Below are 21,545 nucleotides of genomic sequence, written 5' to 3' on the forward strand. Positions count from 1 at the left end.
AGCCCTTCCTGAGCGTGTAATGGCGAATAAACAAAAGAAAAATCTGAAGAGTGCTGTCCTTCGCTTCATTTACTCACCTATATTTCATGTAGGATTCAGCACCCAGTTAAGAACTGTATTATTAATTATTAGGCGACAGTGTGATTGTGTCTCCTCCACTTTGCAGCTCATTGTCCAAGGTTGCTGTACAAGTGGTATCATAGCATGAATTGCTGCCACAGAGCTTGTACATCATTCATTATTGTGTGTTGTGATGAAACAGTGGAAAATATATCTGCAGCTTCTATTACACTAGGAAAGTTAAGCGCACACAGTATCTTGGCTACTGCATTACTAAATTAGATTAAGGTCCGAGTTTTCAACCTGTGTATGTCCTATCTTATATCAGATGCTGTACAAAGTTCTAGCATTGACTGTCGTAACAGTCCTAAATCAGAGGGGTTTTGCTGTACAGCTACTTCCATTCTTAACCAGCCGTCTGTTTACTCGGCAACATCACAGGCATACTGAAATGGGCTCTCTCTCTCAAGTATTTCAGAATGTGGCGGCGTGCCCACTCTTCAATCAGCAAGAGAGAAAACATCAAACACCCCATCCTCCTTTCATTCCTATTTTCCTCTCATTCTTCATCCCCTTTCCCCACCTTCTCCTCCCTCTTCCCCTCCTCTCCTTCCCTCCCCTCATCCCTTCTTCTCCTCTTCCCATCTTCTGCCCCTGTTACCTGCCTGCAGCCGGCATGCTGGTGGATTCCCGTGGTAGTTACCTACAAAGCAGACGGCAGTGGGGTTTCCGCTATAAAGGAATCATTCAAGCGGTATATCCTGTATTCCCTTATTGCCTTTTAAATCCCTATTGCCCCTTTCCTTTTACTCTTTCTGCCCCTCCCTTATACGGTAGTCTCCTTTCCTTTTTAAAATCCCTATTCCCCCTTTTCTCTGTACCCCTCCTTCATATTCCCTTATTTCCCCTTAGTCTCATGTCACCTGCCTTTAAGCTCCCCTTTCATTTTAACCCATCCCGCCTCCTCCTATTCTCCCTCTCCCCATTCGTGGGAGGGTTTTACATTGACATGTGTAATCAGTCACACACATTGTAGATGTAGGCTTCAACAGGATGCAGAGGACAATATACAGTAGATTTTGAAATAAAGTGTGTAATGTATACAAATGTTTGGACAGTAGGCTACCACATGAAGTGAAGTGTATCCTACATCATTTCTTCATAGGGCGTACATTTTTTACCACATAAAAATGTATCTGCAGCTAAATTAAAGCTATATCACTCCCAACAGGCCAACTTTTTTATTTTCAAAAAGTATTTCTTTATATATATGGTGTAAATCAGTTATTGGAAGCAGCTCCAAGGGACGGAGGACATAGAGGAACAATATTTATAAGAGTGTCACGTTCAAGGAGCCAAAGCCCAGTTGATGGCACACATTGCATCAGAAGTAATGATGGTCATCAATCCCCCGTCAAGCAGAGGGCGGCCATCATTATCTTTGTAGGGCCCCGGCTGCCCCGTTGCCTGTCCATGGGTCCAGGCACATAATCTGTCCAGGGCAGGAAACTCTCTCTCCAGCTCACTGATGGCTTGCACATCTATCTGAATGAAATCTGCACCCTTAAAGTTCTACAGTCGCGGCACCAGATTGGACTTAATTTCACTCATTCAAGATTCAAAAAGCTTTATTGTCTAATATGTTGATATGTTGTCATATTAGAACATTGTCTTTTAATTGAAGGCTTGTGTATATGTGTGTGTGTGTGTGTGTGTGTGTGCGTGTGCGTGTGCGTGTGCGTGTGCGTCCGTCCAGTCCAGTATAGTCCAGTCCAGTCCAGTCCAGTAGTGGCAGATGAGTGGCAGGCTCATTTCTCTTGCTCCAAATTATCTGGAGTGATCACCGGGTCTCTGGTGATGTGTAGTAATCAATAATTAAGCGGGCTTGCAGAGCAAGGCCCGATTTTAGTCATCTCTAAGTACGTTTATTAATATGCTTGCTTGCTTTGTTGCTTTCTTGTGCAGGGCAGTAAACATAGAAAATGGATCTCCTCCTAGGCCTTTTGAGATAGAGACATCGTTCAAACACTAAAACGACCGGCTCGGCTTGGAGATCATTTGTACTGATATAGTGTGTCCGTGTTTCTTGTCGTTTTTCCGTTTTTGGTGATTTTGTGCAAGTTTGGGTCCCCATTGAAAACAATGGACGGAACCTTCGTGCAGGCACTCCATCCTTCTAGGGATCAAAGTGCAGGAAGCTTTTTTTGTTCATAAAACATCAACACTTTCACCTAGAAGTTTAGTTGACGCGTTGTTAGCGAGCTCTATGAGATGTCTCCAGTCTGTGAAAGTTTCATGTCCCAACTCTCATTCCTTTTTAAATGGCAGGTGTGTAAAAACGGCAGGGCTGGCCCCATTGCTTTTCCCATTGACTCTTGAAGCAGAGAGAGTAGAGAGAGAGAGGTTCCATTGGCCCATTGTTTCCGGGTTCTATTATTGGGGGGGGAATCCCCCTTTAGGCAGACCTAGGCAGACCTGAGGACTGTTCTATTCAATGCTAGGAGTATTATGACACGCCCCTTTAGGCAGACCGGAACCTGGTCATGTTAGGTGCCCATAGAAACCTATTATGTTGGCTTATCTCTATATAGGCGAGTACATTTAGGGTTTAACCCCAAAAAAATTGATACAAAAGGTTTTTTTATGGATTCTATTACTATTGGACCTGCTAAATGACATACTAAAAATCTAGTAAAATCTGACTTTGGGAAATGAGTTTTTTCAACATAGCTGCCATAGGCTTATTATAAGGGTCAAGAGACACTCCAAGTGAATAGGCCAAAAAATGTAGCTTGCCGATATCACCATGAAACTTAATCCGGTGATTACTCACATATTTGTGAGAAAAAAATGTATTGCAAGTTTTCTGAAATGTTATGTTTTAATATGGTAATTTGACTATATCTAATTAAATATGTATTACATTTCAAAATGCAAAAACTCAAAGTCTGAAAAAGCCAAGCTCAAAATTACTCTTTTATTTTGTTTCTAGTAAGGCAGAAGATATCTTCAGAAGAGATTATGGACATCTCTTTTTGTTTTGTAGTAAATCTAAAAATCTTTGTGCAGACTCACCAGCTAGCATTTTTTTTTCAAAACATGATTATTTAACATCTCTCTTAGATAAATAATTGAGTTTTATGTTTCTCAAGTTCTTCCAGACATTCTTTGAGTCTGGTGGTATCATTCTTAGCATGTATCAAGGGCAAGGTCAGCTGTCCTCAAATCATAGCCTCTCCACAGAGGTGTCCTAGGGGCTGGTGCTGGGACTCCTATTTGCCATGTATACCACATCACTGGGCCATGTTATCTGTTCTCACAGCTTCTCATACTACTGTTACACCGATGAAGCACAGTTACTTTGTGCCAGATGACTCCACGGTCACACACATTTCCGCTTGCCTCTCTGAACTATCCACAAGTATGAAGAAATGCAACCTTCAGTTGAGCCTCGCCCAAATGCACTGCTGGTGATCCCAGCCAAAGATTTAGGTTGCCATGATATCGAACTCAATATGGATTCTGCTACTGTTGCCTCAAATAAGGCCACAAGAAATCTAAGTGTCATTGTTGATGACCATCTATCATTCTCTGACCACATAGCCTCAGTTTCCCAGTCATGTCCTCTTTTTCATGCCCTAATTGAATACAAGGCCCTGACCCTTGCCTATGAAGCTACAACAGGCCCTACTCTGGCTTACCCGAAAGCTATGCTAAAGCCCTATGTCCTTTCAGGACATTGTCTGTCTCCAGTACCAACCGTTTTCACTTTGCCCTCTACTTACACATGTAGTGGCTCCTGTCTTTTCAGTTCAGCTGCTGAAAGACCCAAAATACCTAGTGACACCATGATTCATCACTGATGATGTGCCCTGACAAACAACACATGGATATTACCATAGCAGTAGTGTCTTTATCCACCCAAACAGCACTCCAAACAAACAGATCCTGAAAACATGTTAGTTCATGCCAATGTAGGCTAATTATCATGTAGTAGGCCTAACCTTTATTTTAAAAAAAAACTTTGATCTTGAAAATGACACCTTTCCTGAAGTTAGATTTTCCTAGATTTTTAGTATGTTAGTAAGGACAGCTGGATGTATTGAAATCAGTTGAAAAACCTTTTGTATCAATTTTTTTGGGGTTTGGTGCATTTTGGCCATAGATGTACTCGACTAATACTTAAATAATCTCTGCTTGAAGTGCCTTGCTGAAGAGGTCAGCACATCTTCCACAAGAGGTCCATTTGTGGCTGAACTGTTTAACCTATAAACTTCATTCAAAGACTGTTAGAAAGATCACATGTATGACTCCAATCTGTGTACAGGATATGTTTTTTAACAACAGCTATCTAAAGACCTAGAAACAGTTTTGATTCGGCCCTCTGCCTTAGAGCACCATACTAACTGCCATACAGTCAATCAGGTGCAGCCAATATAGGGTTCCAACTCAACTGTCACTTTCTCTCAACATTCTATTCTTAATGAGCACCTGCAACTACAGTTCTAGAAGTCTATTGTTCAGATCTTCAATGCAATATGATATTGTCTTGCTGGAATGTTTATGACAGCCAGCTGCTTGGCTCAATGGTGAACGTGCTGGATTAGAGATATGGAGGTTGGGAGTTCAAATCCCACTTGGACCCATGCTGATTTTCAAAATTATATCATATGCAGTGTTCCTTAGCCAACGTAAAATACCATGTATGTCATTTAGTATCAATGGCAAAGGTGCTGGATTACAGATATGGAGGTTGTGAGTTCGAATCCCACTCGGACCCATGTTGATTTTCAAAATTATATCATATGCAGTGTTCCTTAGCCAACTTAAAATACCATGTATGTCATTTAGTATATCCCCAAAACGCAGAGCTACAACACTTTCAAGATGGCTGAATCCAAGATGGCTGAATTGTTTGGCCCATAACTTCTGACTGGGTGGATGGACTTTTTCCAACATTTCTTTTAGCTTTGTTTTCTCCATAGTACTTTGTTTTTAATTTAGGGATAGAGATATCCAAAATAAAACTGCTCATCTCTGCCCCAAAAGGCAAGCCCGCTTCCAGCATTTTCTGTGAAAATGCAATCTAGTTAACCATATTATTACCGTATTCAGTGTTTTTGTTTGTTTTGTTTTTGCTTGGTTTGGTCTCGGGCTGTGTCTATGTGGGCGGCGTTTCCCATAAACTCTTAAGTATTACTAAAGCATGAAGTGCCTTTTTGGTAATATATTGGAAATAGCTCAAATCATCACTAAAAGTTTCAACATACACTATGTTACTGGACACATGTCACTTTGGGCAAGCGTTTTATTTGCATGTTTGAGAAAAGAATATTGTAGGTATGCTGTAAAATTATTTTAAGGATGTGATATACTATATTGCCTCATTAAGTACAATTTGAGCTAGCGTGCAGTGAAATGACAGTTGGTAAGTCCATACGTGCAGAAAAATATAAATTACATAAATTAATTATACATCATAATATAAAAGTAGACGATTTTCTTAATTGTCCATGGCTGTGTAGACTCAATGACAAGGTGAAGTTCTCTGTGGAAAGTGAACGTAGATGTGGCACTGGCACAGCTGTTTTGAAAAAAATCCACTGGTCATAGGGAAGGACGCTCCCGTTGAGGTGTGCTGAACTCGCTTAGTGGCAAAACAGCATCCTCACGCCACTTGCTGATCACCGCGAGGCAAAGCGCAGTCCAATATCCACCCACCAACATGTGTGTGAAGTTGTCAAGTCACCGGTCGTCGGTGGATCGAGGCTTTCCCATTATCTGGACAGTACATTTTGCAAAGTTAATTCAAGTGTTAAATATCCCACTCTGAGTATGGAATTTACACTCATTTGAAATACAGTAGTTGTTGAATTCAACATTCTCCTATAAAGTGTATTTGGTCTTGGTGTCAAAGTGTTGAATTGACACTTCAAACAAATGCTATGTCAAGTCTACAGACTCAAATTTATTTCACTCATACTGCATTATTTAATTTAGTTTCGTGACCTAGTTTATCTGAGAGGTCTGGAGGTCTCAGGTGATGTACACTTCAATAATGGCCTAATTAACTAATTCATGAAGTCATGTAGGCCTATTTATTTTGTAAAAGTACACACTAGCGGAGCACGACTCTTGAAGCAGTTGACTCCTATCTGAGAATTATCAGCAAAGAGCATTTAAGTGTCTGATTTAAAGCCACCATTCATCTGGAAGGTCACCATTTTACACTTTTACTCTCTCCCTCCTGCACTCAAGCAGGATTTATAACTGAAAATTAGGCTAAAGCTCACAAATGGAGAGTACAGTTAGTTCTCATTCTCGGGCAGGTGCGAGTGAGCAAATAGAATACCCTTGAGTATATTCTGCTGGAGGTCGTCACAGAATTGATGGACCCATTAAAAGCAGACTTCTGCCCTCCATGCTTTCAGGCAGTGGTGCAGTTTACCAAGGCCAGATGTAAGATATCCACCCTGGTTTAACAACAAAAATCACCGGCACCAACACAGACTGTAAATAGCAGTCAGGGTTTGGCCATAAAGATGGCTCACTACGAAGAGCAATGATAAACCTCCCAGCTCATGGCTTACGACACCACACAAGCCTGACTTCCAATGTCTTTCCGACACGTTCTTACAGATTCTGTGTGGCCAACAAACCACAATGAGCAGTAGAATTTATAAACTGCACGACCAGACACACACACACTCTCTCTCTCCTGAACAGTATCTGAGTTCCCATAGTGTCTCAATCTTATACAGGGGTTGGACCAAATAACTGAGAGACCTGCCATTTTAGTATGGGAAGCTTCCTCTTGCGTCCACAGTTAATCCTGCTGGATGTGATTCATCCTTCTTGGTGGTATTCAGATATTACATTGGATACCATGGCTCTTGATACATCATGAAGACTTGCTGTCTCTGTCAAAGATGCAACATTTACACACACACCAAGAAATTCCCCCTTTTGAACTCTGTACCTGTCACCTCTGTCACCTCTAATGTGCATTGCACATTGCTAATTGAACCTTCACACCTCACTTTACTGGTCCACAGGCTGGTCCACTTGAGCCATGAAACTTCCCTCACTAAAATGACAGGTGTCTCAGTTATTTTGTCCAACTCCTGTACATATTTTACAGTATATCCTACCTCTCCCTTTAATGCTTTTCCTGAACAGATTTTTTGTAAAGAAAGTGTGCTCAACTCCGAAAAGTTTCTTACAAGGTCTTTGGGTGCGAGCAAACAGCAAAGTTCATGTTTAGTAAAAAAAGCCACACTCCCAGATCAGTTTCTTGCAGTTTTAAAGGAACAGTCCACCCTTTTTTGATTTTCACATATTTGCAGTATTTCCAAGCATTATTCATGACTGTGCATATCATTTTCTTCTCAGTTTTTTCAGTACTTAGGTTTAATGGATCAGAATTATTAACATAGTTAGCATAATCACTGGAAGTGAATGGAGGCATTAGCATCAAGTCACAAATGATCACAGGACATGATTAAATAGCTGTTTTGCACTCTGGTGAATTTTACATTAATTTTAAAGTACTTTATAAGAGTTTATAGAGTGAACCTGATGAAGCAATAGCGAAACGCGTTGTTCACCAAATAAACTACCAGCAAAGATACCAGTGATTCATCCTTCATTTACCTGGATTACTCTTACTGCACATCACCAGCACCTGGACAGTGGTTGTGCACAGGGACGTTACTTTGAGTACTTTATAAGTACATTTGATGACGTTTTGTTTGCCCCCATAGACTTGCATTGCTATGCTTAATTTGGCTATACTGTTAAACTAAGCAATGGAAACACATAGACGAAAATTATATGCACATTCATGAATAATGCTGGAAAATACTACAAATGTGTGAAAATAAAGAGGGTGGACTGTTCCTTTAATACTGGGTTAGCATGGCAGACAGACAGACGTTTCGGACTAAGCCTTCACACCACACCACCATCCTCTTTGACTCTCTGCAGGTTGAAGAACAAAGAACCTATGCTCACATTCTATGAGACAAACTACCAAAGTCAACAAATGTACACTTGTAATAAATAATGTAATTGTCCCAAGGTAGGCTTTTTTATCATGTGCCAAATTACTGTAAGCATTAGGTAAGCATTTTTCTTTTACAATGTCAGGCAATTGAACATTGAAATTCTTCATGCCACGTTTTTTATTAAATCTTTTTTTTGCATATGTTTGTGACTGTGTGTGTGAGGAAGAGGAGGGGCAGTACGCTTTTTTGACATGCCAGCACATCATCCAACAGAATAGTTTTAATCCAGATATGAATGTCCTAATATTGTCTCATAAAGGTTATATTGACTCAGGACATGGCTGTTTTGAGACAGATTAATGCAATAGGCTGGAGAGGGGGATTTCCTGCTAGACATTCTATAAATGAAACTCATCAAACATGACTTTCAGTGATGCACTTTGGATTTAATTTGAGTTTAATTCAAAATGGACGATGGCTATTGATTTCAGAGACACAAAAACACAAAACGTGCACCGGGACCTCTCCTCTGTCTGCATAGCAACCAGGGCAGCTACTAAGGTTTTGAAGGCTCTAAGCATAACTGGTCAGGAGGCCCCCCTCATAATTAAATAATAATAATACATTATTTTATTCAATCTCAATTTAGGAGGCCTCAATTTTGGGGGCAAAGTGGTTGATGCCCTTAGCGCTCTGCTTACTCTGCTTATGCCTAGCGGTGGCCCTGATAGCAACTTTAGAAAGCAAAGGACACCTTTCACATCACACAACACCCTGCGCTTTTAAGCCCACCAAACAGAAGAGTCTGTCAGTCGCAATTTCCAAAAGCTATTAATTACACCTCGTAACAAACCTTATCTGACTGCCATGAATAGAAAATTGCTTAAATTAAGTCCCAGGAAGCTTTTAAAAGAATACCTGTCACGCTGTTGTTAGACTTTGTGTGTGTGTGTGTGTGCGCGTGTGTCTGCGTGCCTGCGTGTCAATGGTGATTGGGTCGGCTTGTATTTACAGAGTAAATTAGTTGCTGTCCTTGTCTGATTTAGTTTTGAAAGGTTGAATACCACGCAACTCAAACCGACTGCTGCATGAGTCATGACAACGTTTCATGGGCAACTCTAATGATTTGCAAAATGGCCGCTGTGTGTGGAAGACCATAATGCAGCCACAAATGGCATCTGTGAAAATGCACTCACATCAAGTCATTAAGTCTAGTTTTTTAAGAATATCAAAAATCCAAATAGTAGCTAGCCTCGCGCGCCATCCTACATACTTCCACCAAGAGACTTGGCTCCGTACTACGTCTGGCGACTGTTTTCTGTGGAGCGATTGTTGAGCGGCAGGATTTGGCCGGCCAATCCTCCCCAGAAAACAGCCAATAACCAAATAAGCGCCCCACGTTGAGTGAAAGGGGGAGGACGCTTGTGACGATGACTTAAGGCCAATTTATACTTATTGGCGCTGACGCGCGTCTCAAGAAAATCCTGACTACACGTCAGACGGTTGCGAAGGTCGCAGAGAAAAGGCGCTGTGATTGGTCGCCTCGCTACTTCCGTGTTCTCGTGGGCAGGGCTGTAGTGGTAAAATTAGAGGTGGGTAAACTATGATTTTTTTGATCAGACAGACCGTGACGCGACGCAACGTGACGCGACGCGACACAAAGCAAAGGCAACGCAAGGTGTCGCAAATCTGTATGGCTGTCCTGGCCATATTCCATGACGTTATCAGTTAAAGTCATGTTGAATCAATTAAATTTCAAATTTCAACACTAAAGGAAAATATGTGTATGCCTAGAGTAAGAACTATCTAGGCTACAGTAGATATGGTGTGTGTGTGTGTGTGTGTGTGTGTGTGTGTGTGTGTGTGTGTGTGTGTGTGTGTGTGTGTGTGTGTGTGTGTGTGTGTGTGTGTGTGTGTGTGTGTCTCCTCTCGCACTACCTGTTTCTTCATCTCCTATTTCATCTTTCTCTGTTTCCTCATTCTCTGTTGGTCCTCTTTCCTTTCCTCCTCTTTCCTCTTCTATCTCTATCTGATCTCCTGGTGTTTCTCCTCTCCTTGTGATCTCTGCCTCATTGCCTGTACCATCACTGCCTGAAAAAAGTAGAATTTAAGAGTTGTGGGGCTGAGAACACCAGTTAAGCAGCCTGCCAATTACACTGACAACATAAGTTAAAGGATCACTCATGTAGGCTATAACTACCTATGTCAGCATAAATAGCCTATACAGCATGTTTTTTGTTAGGCCTATATTGTTTTATATTTAGAAAATATAAGATTGCTATTTTTGTTTTACACTTGCCAATTCAATGGCTGTTTAAAAAAAATCATATATAAGCCATCACATGAATCATATTTTTGCGGTATTTAGAATGACAATTGACCTTTTATTTGATTTGCTATTCTCATTTCACCTTGAAGCACGAGAACGTCTCGTGCTGTAAAATTATTGTTGTAAAATGACACTGGTGGCATTGCTAGCTTTCGTGATAGAATGACTAGCGGTGGGTGACGAGTGCAATACAAGGATAGCATGACTACGCATTAGCTAATCTGAAAGCTCGTTCTGTCATTGCCATAATTCGTCAAGTCAAACTTATTTATGAAGCACATTTAACGACTCATGTAAATTGATCTCTGTCAGTCTTACTTTGTACTTGAGGCCTTTTGCTGTCTCTTCAAATATCTCCTAATATCCATGATGACTAACTTTGAACAGGTAGGCAGGCAGGCAGGCAACTACACAACGTGTGTTTACATATTCCCTGGATCCTGATTGGTGTCGCCGCCGCAGCCGAAAGGCACTGATTGGAAGGTCACATACCCGAATACAGAGCAGATGAAAATTATTCCTACTAAAGCGTTAAATATGTTCAACAACATTTTTTAAATGACACCAAATTTATTTTGGATTATTCCAACGGCAGATCACAAGGCGCAGGGAACTTTGACGTGCGTAATTGCCATTAAGAGCTGCGTAAACGCTATTTAGAGGTGGGTAAACGCTATTTCCTAAATTCCAGAGGTGCGTAAACGGCGTTTACGTGCGTTTACCCTCCACTACAGCCCTGCTCGTGGGAGAACAGTTCTCCGGTAGTTTACGAGTGCCAAACTATCAATATTCTGTGAAATACGAATGCTTCCTTTCTAGTGTGTGTAAATAAATGAAGCTACAATGACTGAATTAGTAAGTAACAAACAAACAATACATCAGTTTAGCACTCGCGGCACAATGCCTGCAGTCTGACTACTGTACTGTAGCCTTGTAGCTATGTAGCCAAATGTGGCTAACGACATGAGACCTCGTGCGCAGATCTATAACATCAAAAGTGGTTAGCGACCAGAACCAACGGCCGCTGTTGCTGAACTATAATCTGCCCTTTAAACGTCTGTGCCAGAGCCATTGGTCTGCGCTATGTTGTAGTTGAGTAACTGTGTAACTGTGATTGGCATGCAGCCGTTTCATTACTGGGATCATGTTAAGCCGTATTAGGATTGTCATGGCACAGGTTTCCAAGCAATATGAAGCCATTTTAAACCATGCTCAAGAAGATAAAGAACATACAGATAAAGCAATTAGTGATAGGTCACCCAAGTGGCCATGGCAATGACCCTCTCTTCAGGCTTTAACTGCTCTTGTTATCCAGGCACACACTGTATGCACACACACACACAGACAGACAGACAGACAGACAGACAGACAGACAGACAGACAGACAGACAGACACACACACACACACACACACACGCACGCACGCACACACACACGCACGCACATGCACACACACACACACAGACACACACACATAAGGAATTTCACTTGTGCCCTCTAAAAGAGCACCTCAAGTTAATTAGTTCAATGATTCAGTGATATTTTAAATTACTATTTCACCAAGCTTGTAACATTTGAACACTTACTTCAGAAAAAGATAGCCACAAAACTTTGTCATACAGCACCTTTTTTCAGGACTATACTTCATTTCCCAAAATATCTTTCCCCATATTCAAAACCCTAATCTTGTGTCCATAGCTTTGCCTGACTTCCACCAGGGGAGTAGTGTGTAGTTCTGCACAGCTTCGAGAACTCCACTCATTAGGTCTGGGAGAGCTTGTTGGATTCAGTGTTGCCAGATGTATGATAATTATCGAATTTGTACCATAATTGTGTCCATTTTGTCCTCTGTACCATCAAAAAACCATAATGTACGATAATTTGTCATTCAGTTCATTTAGATGCCTTCAAACAACAATTTGGGTCTTGTACGATAATTTCCACCCAAAAAGCCCCAGAAAAGGATAATTTTGAGGTTTTGATGATAATTCAGCATTTTCCACCTGGCAACACTGGTTGGGTTCATTTTCAGAAGACATGACTTTATGCACTACTTGTCAATCCATGCCACCAAAAAATCCTTCAAAACCTTTCTGTTCTAGCCTGGTGACCCACCCATAATACCTCTCTTCATTCATATGCATGGTCTGGAGGTTCTTTGTGGAGGTTTTCATTGGATACCAGGCGGCCGACCAATGAGCCAACAATTGGGTGAGAGGTGTCCAATCGTTTTAAATCAGAACTGAGTGCAATCCTCCCACCCTTCTAATCGTGTCAGGTCAAAGAACCTCCAGACCATGAATATGAATGAAGAGAAGTATTGTAGGCGGGTCATATTAGGCTATCTCTGTTCATCTTTAAATTAATAGTCTACAATCTGTTGCGCAACTCCTCGTTGTGGGATGCTTTGTCAAGATTCGTGAGGTTCTCTGAAATCAAGACCCTTTTGTATCTAGCTCATAGAGCACCAGCAGCACCCCAAGTGGAGCTTTGCGAAACTACAGAGGTCTGACGAGAGCCAGGATTGCACCATGATAAAATCCTATAAACATTTTTTTTTTAGTCCCACAGTGCTATAATCCAGTATGAAAAATCCTCTCCGGTCTTCCACCCTGGTGACCATGCTGGGTTTGATCCTTGCATAAGCCTCCAAAACACAAACACACACGTGTACAAACACACACACACACACACAGGCACAGAGACAGACAGACAGACATACCGAGGGAGAAAGAGAGAGAGAGAGAGAGAGAGAGACCAAAATATTGCTCTCTGCTACAGCCAGTGTGAGACAAGCAGTCACAGCTCAAAGCCCCACAGTGAGACACACAAGAAAGAAATATTGTGTATCAAGGAAAGGATGTATTTCACTGGTGCCCTGCTTTCCTCTAATTCCCTCTACTTATGATTCAAAGGGAGCAGGAGCCCCATGCACTGTGTGAAAGAACACATGCACGGATGAATGCACACGCACAACACCCCTCCTCTTCATGACCAATTACCGTTGATGCATCTACCGTATTTTTGTTTAGGACTGACGCCAGTTGGTGTGCTATGGTCTCATCTTACAAATCATTGATAAGCTCTATTGATCAGCCTTCAGCAACTTGAGATGTTTGGGGTTGTTTGTCTATATCTCTCTTTCTCTCTTTCTCTCTCTCTCTCTCTCTCTCTCAAGCTCAATGTATATACAAGTCAAATAAAGACTTTGCTGTGTTTGTGAGAGTACGTTGCAGCGGTACAATGTGTAGTGCTGTTGGCTGACATGAACCATTAATGTATAACCTAAAAAAGACTTGAATATGAAATTTGCTGTGTCTTAAGACAGGCACATTTGAATTGCCGCACTAATGGGTAGTGCATGTACAATTTTAGTCAATCTTTTTAGAGTGTGGCCAGAACCTTTGTTTTAGATTTTAACTTTGACCCTCAGTCAATTTAAGTTTGATCCCCCTGTCGTATGTAAATAAGTTAAAATACCTGTGGACTGGCATTGCATTGGGTAGTGTATGCAATAGATTAAAATAGAGTTGTATTGGTATTGGACTGGTCCAGGGCAGGCTGCCCTGATTTTCCTGAGTGTGCATGAATGAATAGCTACAATGTGCAGCGAGAGCTGTGTTGCGTTGGGCGGTGAAGAGGGTATTAGGCGTCAGACATACCAAAGCCGAACGGAACGGACGTGAGACAAACGCGGTCTTTCTGCTTAGTTTCGGCCGGTGTGTCCTACTCTGCCTTTCACACTGACAGCGTCGGTGTGCGCGGCCAGTCCTGTTCAAAACCCTCCCCACAGCCAAAGCTAGCGTGCTACTTTGCCATTCATTTGAATGAGACACCGCAGGTCGCCAGCGTGAAAAATACGCTCGAGTTCTATTTTCCAAATGCAGCGCGGCGCGGAGCCGGCTCCCGCGCCACTGATGCCCGACTACCGCCGGTTGGTGTGTAAGGACAGATATGTTTCAATGTATTTTCACAGACGCCGCAACGCTTTACCGCCCTAGTGTGTAAGACTCCTTAACGTACGTTAAGATATCCGTGGCTAATTCATTTGCTATATGTCACTGAAGCATAATTAGCAGCTAATTAATGTCATTTTACTGAGACAAACTACTGTACAGTGCTGCTTGTATAATTACAATCTCTACAGATACAGTAGCATACTGTAGTATACTTGGATGGTCTTGACCAATCATTACATTTAGGTCACATAAAATACACAAAAGCGTGACTAATTTAATTTAAACCTCTGGGTAAAATGAGCCAAATTCTGGATGTGTATATTGGCACTTTCTACTAATACTGCACAAGTTGCTGGATGGTGATCTCTGCGAAGGCAAAAAAAAAAGGTCAGGAAAGATACTCTTTATGAAAAAGTCAAGTCGATTGTAAATGCAAAACCCAGAGGGTAATCCAAAATATTGACTTTTGGAGTGACACATCTGGCATTCATAACAGAGATGCATCAGCCTCTGAAAGCCGTTCTTGGCACTAGATATATGGGCCTTGGCTGAGTGAGTGAACTCTGTCAGCTGTGTGCCAAATGTGTGGTCCCCATGGGTTTGCCTTCTTGAGGGCACACACAACAGAAGCGGGAGGGAGCATTGAACAGTGGAAGAGGGGATCATTGAATGGAGGAAGGAGGAGGGAGTGATGAACAGAGGGAGAAAAAGGCATACTGCATCTGTGCACAGAAGGTGGGCAAGTGTGTTTGTGTGTGTGTGTGTGTGTGTGTGTGTGTGTGTGTGTGTGTGTGTGTGTGTGTGTGTGTGTGTGTGTGTGTGTGTGTGTGTGTGTGTGTGTGTGTGTGTGTGTGTGTTTGTGTGCACACACGTCTGTGTGTGCAGTGCGCGCATGTGTGCTTGTTTGGTATAGGTGTGTTCTTCAATGTGTACTGTATGTGTTTGTGCTTGTAGAACACAGAAGAAGAGCAGGGGGAGTTGTGCTTGCCTGCTTGCCTTCTGTTGCGAGTGCACAGAAGGAGGGAAAGAGATGTGCAGTACCTGCCCTCTGCTGGGAGATGAAAGGGAGGACAAGAGGCGTCTTGGCTGTCGAGTGTACGTTTGTGCGTGCGTGTGTGCGTGCACCCTCTTAGGAGACTGCACAGTAGTAGCACAGGAGGTCTGCTTGGCCGTGGAGAAATGACGACCTGGAAAAGTACAGCAATCACCAGCATGATTCAATTCCAAGTTGTCATTGTCGGTGTGTGTGTGTGTGTGTGTGTGTGTGTGTGTGTGTGTGTGTGTGTGTGTGTGTGTGTGTGTTTTTATCATGCAAGCAACCAACCACGTGAGTAAGCCTGTCACGATATACGATAAGTCAATAAATCGGACGATAACTTTTTACAAGAACGATCACTTTTCTGGCCCCGATAAGTAACGATAAGTTATTTGCGTGATGTTTTGTTTTCCCTCTCTCCCTTTCTCTACCGTAGCCGCAAGACTACTGATGGCGCGTTATAGGCCAACGCAGCGCAATGACGCTTAAATGGTGGTGTTATTTTAAGTTTCAGTGCAGTTCTGGTTGGAAAAAAGTGCATTGATCTGGCTACTTGCGTCTTTGAAATAGAACGCTGGTGTTCCCGCGCGTCGCTTATAAGCCTCGACAAAGAATCAGCGCTAGAGACTAGGAACGCAATATTGTTCCAGTCTCAGTCAGCGCATCTGCAACGTTCCTCAGAGAGGGGAATGAACAGCTCCAGCACGGAGGCAAATGTTCATTTTGAAACATGCGCAGCAACCCAATATCCACGACGAAGACGTGTTTGTGCAAACATGAAATAGTGGTGCCGTCGCGACAAACTTGCTCTGAGGCTGTTATTTTAAACCTCGCCGAGTTTCCACTATTATTTCAATGCGCCTCCTACCCCGACGTTCGTTGTCTGTTCTTTTTGTGATTTTCGCTATATTTCTTGTTTATTTAGATCTAACAATATGAGTAGGCAGTCCGCAAGCAAATCATGAAGATAAGATTTGTGGATTTAAATCTATCACACCAGGAGAATGTGAACGGTTGAGCGCGCTACAGGGGAAACAGAGGCATGGCGACTCATAACTCATAAGAATCAATGTATGGGCGTTCATAAAGGACTTTAAAGGTAGGGTTGGAGATCTTTGAAAAACGGTTCCTGTGAGCTATATTTTTGAAAATACACAGCCCGCCTCTCCCTTCAGCCCTCCCCTCAAAGCCACGCCTTCAAAACACATGAACGCGCATGCAGTCTGTCAAGTGTTCGGATTATCCCGGGAACCCACGAGAGCTCACGAGGCGGGGGCGGGCTAGAAGCCACGACAAATCGATTAGCCAAGCTAACTTCCAGCCATGGCACTGTCTCCGGCTACGGTAAGAATGTTCAACATCACAATAAACGCACAGGCCGCGTGGTTGCCATTTCAAGAAATATTGATGACAGTAGATGTATACTAGATTAGTTATTGAACTTGACTTGATACGTGTTACTTAGATATCTCATTCTAACTTCCTAACACTGATGACAGATGCTATACTGTCATCCCTAGACAGTAGTTCTAGCCAGTAGCTACAGTACTGACACATGGATGTATTTTGACAGATGTGTACCGCAGTATACATTTTACTATTGTATTTATATATACCCGACACCACAATCCGTAGTGTTTTAGGCTATGACTTCATATTTCACTTGGGTTGTCGCACGCGCAGACACAGGGACAGAGGGAGTAAAGAAAAACAACCGAACTGATCAACGCTAATGAAATTGTTTTGGCTGACGATATTTTCATATGCTTTAGACCTTCCACGACCACGAGAGCTCCAGCTCTGACTTTCCTGGCCCATCACAATCATAACGACCTAACAGCCCAGTAGGACCGATGGCCAGAGATGGAGGAGGAGGAAGATAGACGCAGCAGAGGTCGGGGGTATTGATTAGGGAGACGCCAACAGAATTGACGCCCTGCTAACTGTATGTACATTCATCCCTCAATAACATTATGTCCTGCTGTATTCCTCCAGATGTGTAAGTATTGTAATGGATATTATCACAACGGATGTACTCTATATCGCAACACGAGTAGGCTACACGAGTACACCTGTTGTGATAACCATTACAATATTTCTACTCCTATGAGTAGTAGTGTGATATTACATGGTTGTAGGTACACAACACCAGTGGTAGTTCAAGTACATCCATAAAAGCCCATCTACTTCATACATCTGTGTAACCCCTGGCACAACACCAGTTTGTAAGAAATTGACTGAAAACGTTGTATGCATATAATTGGCACATCTTTATTTATATACACAATAATGATTGCTTATGTCCATATTGGTCTTATTGTCAATAGAGTTATTTAGTCCCCATCATCAAATAGAAAATGCACTAAATAAAATGTATTTATTGCTTTGCAGGCCTTGATTCAATCATTGAATTTGAAGCAATCCCATCGGTTACTGCAGCGTGCCCTGACCCGTGACCCCAGTTTGATGTTCGACCTGGCACATGACATCTGGTCCTCAGTCACAGCCCAGTAGCACAACCAACCTGGCGCCTCTGCGCAATCTGTAAGGAGATGCCCATGAACATTGAAAGGAAATGCTGTGGTGTTCTCAGTTTTGATAAGACTTTGGGCTGATGTAGGACCAGGTGAGAGAAACGGTCTCTTCAGGCATGCAGCCTACAGACAGTATGGGGCACTTGAACAGGGCTGATGTTGTAATACACAGTACAATACCCAGGATTAGCCAGGGTTACCCTGCTCCACTAGAGCAATATAAAAGGTTTATACAGAGTACGGTATAAAACACACAAACCGGCAGTGTGCAGAGTTTTATTATTTTTCATTATCTGTAGGAGCATTCATCTGTACATCTCACCTTTTTGGTTTGGAACCACGTTTGTCTTGTTACCATTGTTTTTTTCATACATAGAAAATAAATGCAACCTGTCAAATAATCTTCTGATTGTGGTCTATATAAATTATGTAACCATGCATTTTCAGTCAGAGAATGAATTTTAAAAAAGCCACACAGTCAAATTGTGTCCACCAATATTTACTGTCATTGAAATGTATGGACAATTTAAACAATGTATTACACATGACACTAGATACATTACTTTATACTATATTTACAGTTGTCATGACCACACAAAAACTCTGGGAAGGTGGGTAAGTGCAGCAACTGTGAAGGGCCTAGTCTGAGGTTGGAGGCGTCTGTGCTGTAAAAAGATAAACAGAATTAGAAATCACATATCTGACAGTAGCTCCAGTGACATTTTAAATGTAAGTAACCTGGGTTGTTGGGGCAGGGACACCAAAAATAACTCCTTTATCTGGGCTCACCTGGTTGTGAGTGTCTGCGGTCAGCCATCCCTCTTAGGGTAGAAAGTCTTCTGCGCAGGACGGTGCCCTGAAGGTTGACGTTCACAGTATGCAGCCTTCATGTCCTGGAACTTTTATTGTGCAATTTTCCATATCTGTAACAAGCAATGTGTTAGACTATATTAGGGCTTCATTACATCAAATTACACAGCAGGGTTTTACAGGGTGTTGGCTACAGTCCCAGGACCTAAGTGGACTTGTGTGCCTTGCTCAAGTGCACTTCAGCTGTGGATGGAGGTGTAGGTAGGGAGAGGTAAGGATGGGATTTCAACCTGCTTCTCTCTGATCTTAGGACCACCTCTCACCATCAGGTGATGACTGGCTGCTACCTCAAATTTCATTCATGGCCCTAGTTATGTTCTGTAATCAGCATTGTTTTTACCTTACACAAATAAATGTAAATGCATTCAGCACCATGGGGGGCTGTGAAGACCTTTGAGAATATTTGCAGAACTACATACTGAATTGAGCCATCCGCCTTTCTCTTGGTTGGTGTGTTGAGATGGTGACTGCAGTCCAGGCTTCTTGGATTGGAGGAGAAAAGCTGTGGCTTTTACTGGCATAAGTATGTGGTTGTGGAAGGACCCTGTCTGCTGTTGACCTGAGGGAAAAAAGAGCACAAATTGCATATTAGCTCAGAGCCCATGCTTAGACCATAGACAGATAAATCATCTGGCACAATCTGCATGCAACCAACAGAACCTAGAAAGAGAAAGATTAGCAGCAATACACAAAGGGGACAAGTATACAAAAAACATGCAAAGTGTTCTGATAAGGTGCATGGAGGTAGTCTGTGTTGATTCCAGCAACCTCAAAGACTGAAAAGTGTCCCAGTGTGTTGAATTGAAAACTTGGCGCGTGCGCGCGCACACATAGGAATATCATAATTTAGTGTAGTGTTTCTCAACAGGGGTGCCGGGGCACCCTGGGGTGCCGTAGGGCCCCCTCAGGGGTGCCGCGGAAACGTGGCTGATAAATAAATTATATAACATAAAACATATTTGTCAAAATTGATAAGTTAATGTTAGTCAGTGGAATCTTTGATCTGCCATGTACGCACAATAAAGTAAATATTGGTCACCTCAGCTGCAACTTTGAACGTAGGTCGTGCGACTAGGTTGTGTGTCTCCAAATGTGTTACATATTCTAAGCTTGTGTGGTATCGGATGTGATGCTATATTACGGCTAGTTGGTTTGGGGTGCCTTGAAATTTTTCATGAATTGAAAGGGTGCCTCGCCTAAAAAAAGGTTGAGAAACACTGATTTAGTGCATCAATTACAACTACAGGATCTGTTCGCTTTTGTCAGATAGAACCATTGTTTTTCAAAGGCAGATCATTCCAAAAAGGATAGTAGTATCTGCAACTGGACGAAATTACACCCACAAACATGAATAAAATAAACTACCAGTGTGCGGTGATTCATTCTTCATTTACTTGGAAGCCTTGATATGTTGTGATACAGGAGCAAGGAACAGCTATGGAAAACACCACACCTTGGAATGGACAAAGCAGAACATTTCAATAACCAGGGTAAAACAAATAATGTGCCGGCATCTCCATGTGATCATTCAGTGTAGCCATCACAATAAAGATCTGCCGTGTAGCCGTCATGGTCATTAGGTGGTATTTATCAAATGCAAAACTACCGTCTTCTCAAAAACGACATCAGCGAGTTAACAACATTACACCCACAATTATGTAAACATTTGAAAACCCAAGGCAATCTATTTGCTGGAGCGGCGAACAGGTTGTGCTTGTGCTTGCCAGAGTCATACAACAGAGACGTACCAAAGCAAAACATGCAAACGATATATTTTTGTAAACCACTAGAAAGACATGGGCTTTGCTGGTCAAAGTAATGTGTGCGTAAACATGGTAGGTTACTTACTACGGGGTGAATCTTTAGCAACTGAACGCGGATGGAGAAGGGGTGCTTCCGTCCTCCTCCCAGCTGGTTTGTCTGGCTCGTTCGCACAACTAGTAGCAAAACACACAAGAGTAACCATCTGAGTTACACATAGCAATTCTGAAAACGTGTTCATGTGCACAGAATAAATGCCACAGGGGGGAAAAACACAAAAAAACAAAGCGATTGAGGTAGCAGCTATGTTAAGCAAGGTAGCAGCTAGATATATTGGAGCTTGAGCTAATCCTCTGACCCCTCTCAATGGATACTTGCTTAAAAAAAGACACCACTGTGTCCTAAACCAATTCACAAAATATTATTCAGACAAATATATTATCTCACCTCTCGATTAGAAATATGGTCACCAAAGCGTATTTGAAGCCGCTGCCGTAGCCGACATCTGTGTCCAAGAGTGTCAGGTCCCATTTCAAATTTTCAGCCCGTGTTGGAGTCTGGTCTTGCGAGTCCGATATGACTATAATCCAAGGGAGTATGTTATCCTGACATGGTTAGTCCAGTGTTCCAAAAGCCAAAGTTCTTCCTGTAGCTCTGCAAAAGCCACCAAAGTTTTCAAGTAGCTCAGCCTGCTGCTAACTCTCGTTACCTTGCTACTAGCCGAGTGATGATGAGCCTTGTCGCGTGTGCGTGAATGATGGGGGCGGGGTCGGTCAAGTTCACGAGTTGGTGAACGCGCAGGGAGGAGGGGTGAGTGCTGGCGGTTGATGGACGTGTCAGAAACCAATAGAAGTGATGATGAGTATTACTTCTATTGGTTGCCGTTTTCTTCTGACTACGCCCTCTAGACTGGACCAAAAGATTTCGTTTTTTTTCCAAACACTCTATTTCAATGGGTGCTATGGCGTCATGAGGAGTTTTTCAGATGAT

The 21,545-nt window shown here is 42.3% G+C and overlaps 1 long non-coding RNA gene across 1 annotated transcript; it reads right to left on the reverse strand.

The window, feature by feature from the left end:
* Positions 1 to 17,847: 17,847 nt before the first annotated feature.
* LOC134452111 (uncharacterized) lies at positions 17,848 to 21,545 on the reverse strand. Its single transcript, XR_010035370.1, has 6 exons — positions 21,003 to 21,545; positions 20,643 to 20,731; positions 19,214 to 19,353; positions 18,714 to 18,847; positions 18,516 to 18,589; positions 17,848 to 17,932 (listed from the first exon to the last, which is right to left on the reverse strand). It is a non-coding gene; the product is annotated as an uncharacterized LOC134452111 (long non-coding RNA).

The sequence above is a fragment of the Engraulis encrasicolus genome, chromosome 7 (genome assembly GCF_034702125.1).
Source record: "Engraulis encrasicolus isolate BLACKSEA-1 chromosome 7, IST_EnEncr_1.0, whole genome shotgun sequence".
Taxonomy (NCBI): Eukaryota; Metazoa; Chordata; class Actinopteri; order Clupeiformes; family Engraulidae; genus Engraulis; species Engraulis encrasicolus.